Source organism: Hyperolius riggenbachi, chromosome 2 (assembly GCF_040937935.1).
Source record: "Hyperolius riggenbachi isolate aHypRig1 chromosome 2, aHypRig1.pri, whole genome shotgun sequence".
Taxonomy (NCBI): Eukaryota; Metazoa; Chordata; class Amphibia; order Anura; family Hyperoliidae; genus Hyperolius; species Hyperolius riggenbachi.
Genome location: NC_090647.1, coordinates 305,735,529 through 305,746,525, shown reverse-complemented (window position 1 = coordinate 305,746,525; position 10,997 = coordinate 305,735,529).

Here is a 10,997-nt window from a genome sequence, read left to right as displayed (position 1 = left end):
ATAACAAAACACTCTTATCGAGGGGAGGGAACCAGGTCAGGGGTACTTTATTGTATAGGTCTTTTATTATTCAACTCATTGTTTAAAATTAATAGTTCTCTAATCACTATTCCTAATTATTCCATATACTGAGCATTTATCAGCTTATAGCGAGCTATAGCTTTTGCAGTGTATGTTAAAATTCTGCAAGAATTGAGTGAAATCTGAACACTTCTCCAGTGCTTATCTTGATATAAACATAGCCTTGTACAAGGAACACACAGGATTGTGGAGAATAACATAAAGGGTTACTTTAACCAACAATCTAGCTCTGATTAAAAAATAACTCTGCTTAGTTGCATAATCATAAAATCTTGAAATTCACTCAAATAATTTGCAGAACATTTTTAAAGGGAACCTGAAGTGATTAAAATTATTTAAAATAAACACATAACGTAGCTGCAAATGAACATTACATACTAACCTCACCGACAGTTCCTCTCAGAAGCTCACCATTTTCTTCTTACAGTGATCACTTCCAGTTCTGACAATATTTTGTCAGAACTGAAATATACCAGTTGCTGTCACTTATATATCAGCAGCTGTCAAATACAACAGAATGTGCAAGGCAATGGCCTCGATTCATAAAAGTGCTGTCGGTAAGGTAACGTCGAGCGGGGAAACACCGCTGTCGGTATTTCCGCCTTCAGGGTGGTCATTCATAAAAATTTTGCTAGTTGTGACAGGCGTGCGGAGATATTCCGCTGTAGGCAGGCGTAGGGCTGTCGGGAGACATGCGGAAACAGGGGAAGCAGGCGGAGTCCCTCCGTGCGGTGTTCTCTCTGCAGCTGCTTGGGAGGTCTGTCCCATTCACTGCACTGTATTCCGCTTCTCGCCACATCAGAGGTAGCGGTAATACCCGTCCGCATACCGCTACCTCTAATCTTTATGAATTGACTACTTGTTACTTTTGCTATGATAATCACCGCGCAAGGCGGTGATTCATCACTCTGCTCGCGAATGTCGGCTTTTCATGCGGAAAAGGCCTTTATGAATACAGATTTTGCTGTGTGGTCGGTAAAGTGAGCCGTTTTCAGCATTTCCGAATGCGGGAATGCTTTATGAATCGAGGCCAATGTCCTTGTTTCCCTATTGCTCAAGTGGTGATATTACAGTTTAACAGTGTGTGCTGACCAGGAAGCTGTTATGGGGTAATGGCCATTTTTCAAATGGAAGATGGAGAATTCCATTGATCACAGTGGACAAATGGGGCACAGGAGAGGAGAAAGAGATTGAGGAGTAGACTACACAGGAGGTAAGTATGACCTGTGTATGGTTATTTTGACTTTTTATTTACAGTTCAGGTTCTCTTTAAACATATATAAGCAACTTAAAGGAAAATGTAGATCATAATTTCTCTGCATTAATATGAGATTTTCCGACTTTTTCAGGCTTTTTTTTTTTTGGGTGCTACCTTCTGCCAATGATTATTTTATTTTTTAAGTGATATTGTAATTTAAATCCACACATTTTATTTGCCAATTTGTCTCAGTTATTACACCATTTAAATTATGTTCCAAGAACAATGTATGGTGACAATATTCTGTTTGGAAATAAAGGTGTATTTTTTTCCATTATGTGATTTTGGGTACACTAACAATAATGTAAACTCTTTTTTTGCAAAACTAACAGTAGTACACTGTCATAGAGTATATATTAAAGCTCAGTATTTTAAAGCTCAGTCTCTAACATAACAATTTATGTATTGTTTTTTAAATTCCATTACTTTTGTTTTGTTCTTTGTTTCTAATTGTGTTATATGGGGCAGGGAGGGAATATGAATTAATGGGCTTTGTATAGGTACAGGAAATGTATATAAACATTTTTTTAATGTAATATTATTTTTGTCCATTTGATGTCCTCCCTACACACATTTTCCTGTCTGGTTAGAACACAGCTCTAGCTGCATTCCAGCCAACAGGAAATGATAGTTACTGTCATTTACAATGGAATGATTACTGTTGCTCATTGCAACAGCAATCATTTCAACTTTAAACACTTAAATTGGGTTTAGGAACATATGTTCCATTCAACAATATGTGCACACACGTGCACACGCCCAATGGGACCAAACAGTCAGGGATGAAGATCTACTCCCCTGGGAGCTCAAGTGATATTTTCAGGGATGTAGGTACTCCTTGCAGGGAGAGTAACTGGTTAACTTATTTATTCCAATAAATTGCATTTTTAGCTTTGGAAACTAACCAATGTCTGACTCATATTTGGTTGCGGTACTACTATTTGTGTTGGAGAGCAGGGTGCCTGCAGGTGTTAAAACCACTTGATGACTGGCTACAGTTTTCTGCAAGGAGCATTGTTTGCGCTAAGGAGTATTTCATTTATCTGTTGTTCTACTGGTAGAATGGAGGTCCTTGGCTGCAGTAGTGACTTAAGTTGAGTTTGGAAAGCACTTATATTGACTCTTTCTGTTTGGGTCCTATTAGTATTATGGTTGTTAATTGTTTTTTTACTAGATTTAAAGTGGATCCGAGATGAAAAACTAAGTATAGCAAGTAACTTGTCTATATATGCAAGAAGTTTTAAATCAGGATGATACCATTTATTGGCTAACTAAAAATGAATAATTGCTTATTTTATTCATTTTTAGTTAGCCAATAAATGGTATCATTCTGATTTAAAACTTCTTGCTTTTACTGATGACCCTACTGCTACTACTTGTCTATATATCTTATCTAAAGTTTAGATAGTTCACGAAGCACATATAGCTGCAAACAGCTTCAAAAGTTTATGATTATTTATTCCTGTGACACAATGAGGGCAGCCATGTTCTGTTTGTCACATTGTCCCAGGTTGAGGGCTGGAGATGATATCAGCTAGCCTGTGTGTAAATTCAGTTCCCTATCCTTCTCCCTCCTCCCCTCTGCCTCTGAAATCAATGACCTCCTCCTCCTGCCCAGACTGAGCTCCCATAAGCCCTTGCTACAGTGCCAAGGCACAAATGGAGCTGTGGGCGAGCCTTGTTTAGTTTATAGGGAATTAGAGTATTAAAACAAAACAAAAAAAGTATTTGGCTTGAGGAATGCCGTATAAACTATATGAAAGGAACACAATTATGCAATGAGTAAAAGTTTATCTCGGATCTACTTTAAGGTTCTCACAATTTTTGCTACAAACATTGCTACGTGTGAGTAATGTTTTTAAACCTGAAAGAGTCATCAGAATAGACAAGTTGAACACAGACAGAAACTCTAAGAGGCTACCAGAGGGCTGCTACATCCCTATCTCTAATCGTGTACAACACATGAAATCACATGAAATTACAATAGCATGTTTATTCTATGGGGGCACATACTTTTATATTACTCATGATCTTACCATTAGCATCTAATAGGAGGGCATGCATTACATACAAGCATGTCAGTAAATAGACCAGCACTAGAATGGAAGCCAACCCTGCCACAGCCAGCTGCAGAATCAAAACTTAAAGCAGGGAACACACTTGCAGGGACCTTTTACCCTGAGATTCCCTGATTTTCACCAGATTTTGCATTCGTGTTTAATGCAAATGTTTTTCCGTCATCATTTATATGTGTATGCATTTGCGGCGTCATATACTATATGCGAACGTGTGCTTTGTGTGGGAAAAAGCGGAAAACTCTGCAGTTTAAAAATGCACGGAAAAACGTGAACACAAAATGCGGAGGAACTGTTGCGGCAAGCGTTTCCTGTCTAAGGTTATTGACTTCAAAGGCCTGTAGATTAGAATCGGGCACGTTTGGCCATCCGCAGCAAATGCGCACAAATACGTCTAGTGTGTTCTCTGCCTTACTATAATTATTTTGTATGGGGTTTTTTGTTTGTTTTTGTTTTTTTGCTTTAAACCATTTAGTCTTGTTATGTTAATGGTAACACACAAGAGCAACGTAATGCTCTACGCAGTAATTCTATTTAAGTAAAAAAAAAAAAAATGTATTCCCCGAGTCCTCAGTACCTTCTGTACAGAATTATAACTAGTCCATGCTCACTTTAAAGAGTCATAGGGGACTTAATAGCTACTCTTTGCGGTCACTATCCCCTAATTTGTACAGGTTAAGCCAATTGCTAATTGTAAATGGCAAGCCAGTTATGCTTCTGTTGAATTTCTGAAAATTGGTTAGTGTGAGCTGTCAGAATGAAACTGTTAAGCTTTTCCCAAAGCATGTTTGTGGTCTGGTAATATTATGAAATGTTGTCATGCCTCAGTGTCCTCACTAGTTTGCTCTGTTCAAGTTGAAAATTACAGTTTGCAATCTTTGCTAAAATAAATACTATATTTTAACTGAGGTGATTTCTAGCCAATTTGATGTTTTCCACATGCTATTAAATTTTAGAATTGCTATTATAAAGTAGAACAGGTATATAAGTGATTATTCTGATATTTACCTTCAAGAACTGAGAATAAAATAAGTGAATTCCAGGTTGGCAGCACTTCAAGTTCCTTATTATAAATGGGACTGAATGCCAAAATAAAAATAAAGTTCAAAGGTGCATGAAATATTCATTAAGATAATTCAAAATCACCCATAAAGCACATCCATTACCTACAATAATATGTAATTTAACAGTTGATTCTGCATCTTTCATCTACTTTCATGTAGATCCTGCTACATGTTTAACTTTCCATCCAAATTACAAATAAATTACATTGGGAAAATTCTATGTACTGGTAAGAACATGGTCATTATATTTCTAATAACTTTCTCACAATTCCCACACAGTAACAGAGATCTGTGCTATATGATAATATCTTGCAATGTTTCCTTTATCTAAGGTAGAGGAACTATACTCAGAATTTCCCCTCTGGTCCAACAGATTAGCTACACTGTAAGACAGGGGTGCCCAAAGGCACAGACACTACAAGCATTTGCCTGGGGCGGCATTGGGGTCAAGGGCGGCATCGCTGGAGCTTGTAGTGCACCTGTTAAAAATACATTTCCAACACCACACTTTATCATGGTTAAAACGCCACCGCCACCACAGTGCAGCCTTTATACATTCCCCCAGACAGTGCTAATTGAAATCAAGCAAATGCGCTCTGACTCACCTCCTTCCCTCACGCCCTAATGTAAAAAGTTTTCTGCATGCTGCTCCGCATCCTCTAATGCCGCCACTCCAACTGGCCAGAAGTTCAAGCACCAGTCCGGCCACGTGACCTAACCTGTGCCACTGCCCTGCATGCCCACTCAGTCTAATGACGGTGCAGATGGTGGGCAGCCGACACAGCTCCAGACAGAGTCTGCATGCATCCTCCAACATTCTACATCTCCTCTCTTTCCTTCACTGGTCAGCCCCTACTGACGTGACGATTTCATCAAAGAGCTGCCAGCAGGGTGACATCATGAAATGCAGGATCAGAGCAACAGGTGATAAGCAGTGCTCTCTGTTATTAGTGTGTTAATGTGCTGCTGCTGCTACTCGAGGTAGTGTACAGTTTGTGTGCTGTTGCTGTGCACGTTATTAGCCTCCTCAATATTCATGATGCAGCCACAACTTGTCATGCTGCTGGGAGGAAGTGTTGGTAAATTTACTACCGTATGAGATTTGTTTTGGAGTTTCTACATGATTACATACCTGATGAACTATCCTACAGTGGTGTGAAAAACTATTTGCCCCCTTCCTGATTTCTTATTCTTTTGCATGTTTGTCACACTTAAATGTTTCTGCTCATCAAAAACCGTTAACTATTAGCCAAATAATAACATAATTGAACACAAAATGCAGTTTTAAATGATGTTTTTTATTATTTAGTGAGAAAAAAACCTCAAAACCTACATGGCCCTGTGTGAAAAAGAAATTGCCCCCTGAACCTAATAACTGGTTGGGCCACTCTTAGCAGCAATAACTGCAATCAAGCGTTTGCGATAACTTGCAACGAGTCTTTTACAGCGCTCTGGAGGAATTTTGGCCCACTCATCTTTGCAGAATTGTTGTAATTCAGCTTTATTTGAGGGTTTTCTAGCATGAACCGCCTTTTTAAGGTCATGCTACAACATCTCAATAGGTTTCAGGTCAGGACTTTGACTAGGCCTCTCCAAAGTCTTCATTTTGTTTTTCTTCAGCCATTCAGAGGTGAATTTGCTGGTGTGTTTTGGGTCATTGTCCTGCTGCAGCACCCAAGATCGCTTCAGCTTGAGTTGACGAACAGATGGCCGGACATTCTCCTTCAGGATTTTTTGGACAGTAGAATTCATGGTTCCATCTATCACAGCATGCCTTCCAGGTCCTGAAGCAGCAAAACAACCCCAGACCATCACACTACCACCACCATATTTTACTGTTGGTATGATGTTCTTCTGCTGAAATGCTGTGTTACTTCTACGCCAGATGTAACGGAACACGCACCTTCCAAAAAGTTCAACTTTTTTCTCGTCGGTCCACAAGGTATTTTCCCAAATGTCTTGGCAATCATTGAGATGTTTTTTTAGCAAAATTGAGACGAGCCTTAATGTTCTTTTTGCTTAAAAGTGGTTTGCGCCTTGGATATCTTCCATGCAGACCATTTTTGCCCAGTCTCTTTCTTATGGTGGAGTCGTGAACACTGACCTTAATTGAGGCAAGTGAGGCCTGCAAAAACTTTAGAAATGGCGTTATAACCTTTACCAGACTGATAGATTTAAATTACAGTACTTTTGTTCTCATTTGTTCCTGAATTTCTTTGGATCTTGGAATGATGTCTAGCTTTTGAGGTACTTTTGGTCTACTTCTCTGTGTCAGATAGCTCCTATTTAAGTGATTTCTTGATTGAAACAGGTGTGGCAGTAATCAGGCCTGGGGGTGACTACAGAAATTGAACTCAGGTGTAATAAACCACCTTTAAGTTATTTTTTAACAAGGGGGGGCAATCACTTTTTCACACAGGGCCATGTAGATTTGGAGTTTTTTTTTCTCACTAAGGGCCCTTTTCCACCAGCGCTGAATCGCAAAAACGCAAACCGCTAGCGATTTTACAATCGCAACGGTTTGCTTTTTAACATAGGAATTGCGGTAGGTCATTTCCACTACCGCGATTCGTTTTTGCCGGGAACGCGAACGCGCGGCGGAGCGATATTTGCCGCGATTTTGCTATGCAGTGCATAGCATAGCAAAATCGCGCCCGCGAACATCGGGGAATCGCCGGTAATTGCGATTCAGCAATCGTTAGCGTTCAGCGTGAACGCTAGCGATTGCTAGTGGAAAAGGGCCCTTAATAATAAAAACCATCATTTAAAACTGCATTTTGTGTTCAATTAGGTTATCTTTGACTAATAGTTAATGGTTTTTGATGAGCGGAAACATTTAAGTGTGACAAACATGCAAAAGAATAAGAAATCAGGAAGGGGGCAAATAGTTTTTCACACCACTGTAAGTTTGACTTGTGGGGGACATGTTATCTGCGTTGATGTGCATCAGATATGGTACCTGCATTTGACCTGCGGGGGACATGTTATCTGCGTTGATGTGCGGCGGACATGGTATCTGCGTTTGACCTGCGGGGGACATGGTATCTGCGTTTGACCTGCGGGGGACATGATAACTGTGTGTGATGTGCGGGGAACATGGTATCTGCGTTTGATCTACGGGGGACATGGTATCTGCGTTTGATCTGCGGGGGACATGGTATCTGCGTTTGATCTGCGGGGGACATGGTATCTGCGTTTGACCTGCGGGGGACAAAGTATCTGCGTTTAACCTACGGGGGACATGGTACCTGTGTTTGATCTGCGGGGGGCATGGTATCTGCGTTTGACCTGTGGGGGACATGGTATCTGCTTTTAATCTGCGGGGGACATGGTATCTGCATTTGATGTGTGGGGGACACGTTATTTGCGTTTTATCGGGGGGAGGGGGGCGCCAAAGTTTTTCTCGCCTGGAGTGACAAAATGGCTAGAGGCGCCCCTGCTGTAAGAGCATCTAGGAATACACTGCAATAACTGAAATGATTGGTAGACTTACTTTCACTTTGCTCTGCAGTTTTATCAGTCACTTCAAGAAAGCTGAAGTTAGCTCTTGGATTTTAAAAGTGGTCATTTACATTCCTACCAGAAGACCAAAGACAAATGGACCAATGGGAAGCCGCAATAGGAGATTCCAGTGTTTTGATATTAGAGCTCCCCGTCAGTTGGCAGCAGCGAGGCAATGACTGTGGATGGCAGAGAAGTGTGCAGCAATCAACCAAGAATGTATAAAAATGGTTGCATGTTACAAAGCTTAATTTTAATAAACACTTTAAAAATCAAGCATACTTTTACTGTGGTTTTGGCAAATTAGTAAGCGTTCATAAATTGCCCAGTTTACATATATTTGTGGGTGGGTAGAGCTGGCTACAGTCTTACTCATAGGACTGGATTCACTAAGACAAATAGCATGCCTTATCAAAGTTAACATGCCTTCAGTGCTGCTCATCAGGATACCGGATATCCGAATAGACTCGGATATCCGAACTTTTTAGGCCTATCCGATCGGATCCGGATTCCGGATAGCTGGACGGAAATCCGGATAGCTCTATGCGGATAGTTGGTCGCATAACCCGGATACCCGCGGATACCGGTCGGATATCCGAATCCGGGTACTGTAACCATGGACATGATGTCCATGACATCATTCAGCCAATCAGTGCGCTCCCAGCCTAAGCCCAAGCACCCAATCACAGAGGGGAACCTTGGCCAGTCCCTCCTGTATATAAGGAGGGGGGCATGTTAAGAATCTCGTCCTTGCTTTGTGGCTGCCACTGAGATAGTTTGTCCAGTGTGTTTGGCTGAAGCAAGTACATTATCCCAGTGATAACCCAGCATTTTAACACTAAAACACCTTCTGTTTTACTGTGTTGTAGTTAGCTTAGCTAGTCTGTGTAAATTGTTAGTGTCAGTCAGTCTTGTCAGTCAGTCTTTTAAGCTGCAGCAGCTGCCTGTGCCTGCTACTAGGTCCTGTGTCTTTGTGTGTGCTGTGTCTGTGTGCACACACTCCAGGCTCCTTGCTGCTGGCTGGGCTGCTATTACTACTGCTACTGTGGTTTTATATTGTGTAGTTGCAGACAGTGCTAGTACTACAGATTATTGCTGCTGTGCTGCTGCTGAGTGAGCAGTGTCAGTGTGTTTAGTTGTTGTACTCCTGTCTGTCAATCTGCTGATCATTTCCAAGCCCGCCGCCAATAATAAAAGTGCACCAAGTACCCCACACACATCATCTGTGACGTCGACTCATCAGTGACAGTGAGTCTTGTACTATGTCTGGCACTGGCAGTGTGAGACGGGGGAGGGGCAAGGCCAGAAGGAGAGTGAGCAACATTGCGGCCTCTGGCAGCAGTTATGCCGCATCAGGCATTCCGCCGCTACCCACTGGCAGTCACGCTGCAGAGACGCAGCAGCGTGTTGCGTCAATTTTCAAGCAGGGTCAGCGGCGCAGATTGGAGGAGAAGGACGCCGTGTCTGTGATGCAGCAGATGGCGCATGACGAGGAGCAAGCCAGTGACAGTGAGGCCACCACCACCAGCCCTAGCCCTAGAGAAAATATTCTCAGCAAAATTGGCTTTACAGAAGAGTCTGAGATGCTGACAGTAATTGTTGGGGGGGAGCCCGTCCATGATGTGTCAGCAGAAGAGGAGTTTGAGGCGGGCTCATCATCCCAGCAGTTTTACGAAGGGGAGTTTGATGATGAGGTGAAGGACCCGGACTACCAGCAACCGGAGGGGCATGTCAGCTCTGACTCTGAGGAGGAGGAGTCAGTGTGTATGGCACGCAGGTTGAGCATTGCAGGGATTGGCCGGAGCAGCAGTGGGCATGGAATACGTGACCCGCAGGCTGCTGCTCCATCTGTCAGTGGCACGACTACCACCAGCTGCACCACTCAACCCCAGGCCCCAACCACCACCGGGAGAAAATCCACAGCAGCATCCCGTTCTGAGCCACGTAAGGGAAAACTCCAATCCCCAATATGGCAGTTTTTCCATCTGCCCTCACTGGATAGCAAATTTGTAACGTGCAAATTATGCCATGTGAAGCTGAGCAGAGGGTCTCACCCCTCCAGTTATGGCACCTCCAGCTTCATCAACCATCTGGGCAATAAGCACAAACCTGAGCATCAGGAATTCAAGAGGCTGAAGGAAGCTGGCGCTGGCCCTTGCAGAGGTCAGAGCACTATAACCAGCTTTGCCACTCCTGCTGACACTGAGGCCTGTTCAGGCAGCCAGTCCTCCTCAGTGGTCTCCTCTGTTCCCTCCTCAGCTTCCCGTGCAAGCCTAAAATGCCCCCACCACCAGACCCTGCTGAGTGACTCTTTTGTGGTCAGGGCTCAGCCTCCCGGCAGCCGTCGCATACGCCAGCTGAACGGCTTGCTGACACAGGCCATGTCCTCCCAGCTCCTCCCGTACTCGTTTGTGCAGGAGGGGAGCCGGATGCGTGCGCTCCTGCAGTGTGCAGCGCCGGATTGGCCAATCCCCAGCCGGCACTACTTCGCACGTAAGGCCATCCCAGCACTGCACCGCTTTGTAAAGGCCAACGTGGAGCGTGGGCTGGATCATGCGCTTGGTGCGCGCGTCCATGTGACAATGGACTCATGGAGCAGCCGGTTCGGGTCAGGCCGCTATTTGTCCTTTACCGCGCACTGGGTCAGTTTGGTGGAAGGGGGTGAAGAGGAGACAGCAGCATCATCACCCCGGTGGGTGGTGCCACCCCGCAGCAGGGTCAGGGGAAGTGCAGCAGCTTCCAGCTCTGATCCGGTTCCATCCGCCGCCAAACAACCCCGCCTCAGCAGCAGCGTGAAGGCCCACCACTGCCAAGGGCTGCTGCAGATGGTCACGGTGGGCAAGAACAAGCTGACGGCAGACCACGTCTTGGCCAAGCTCCGAGAGCAAGAGAGGAGTTGGCTGACCCCCAGAGGCCTCAGAGTCGGAGAGGTGGTGGCCGACAATGGGGCAAACTTGGTTGCCGCCATCCAGCGGGGAAACCTCACCCACATCCCCTGTCTGGCCCACGTCCTGAACC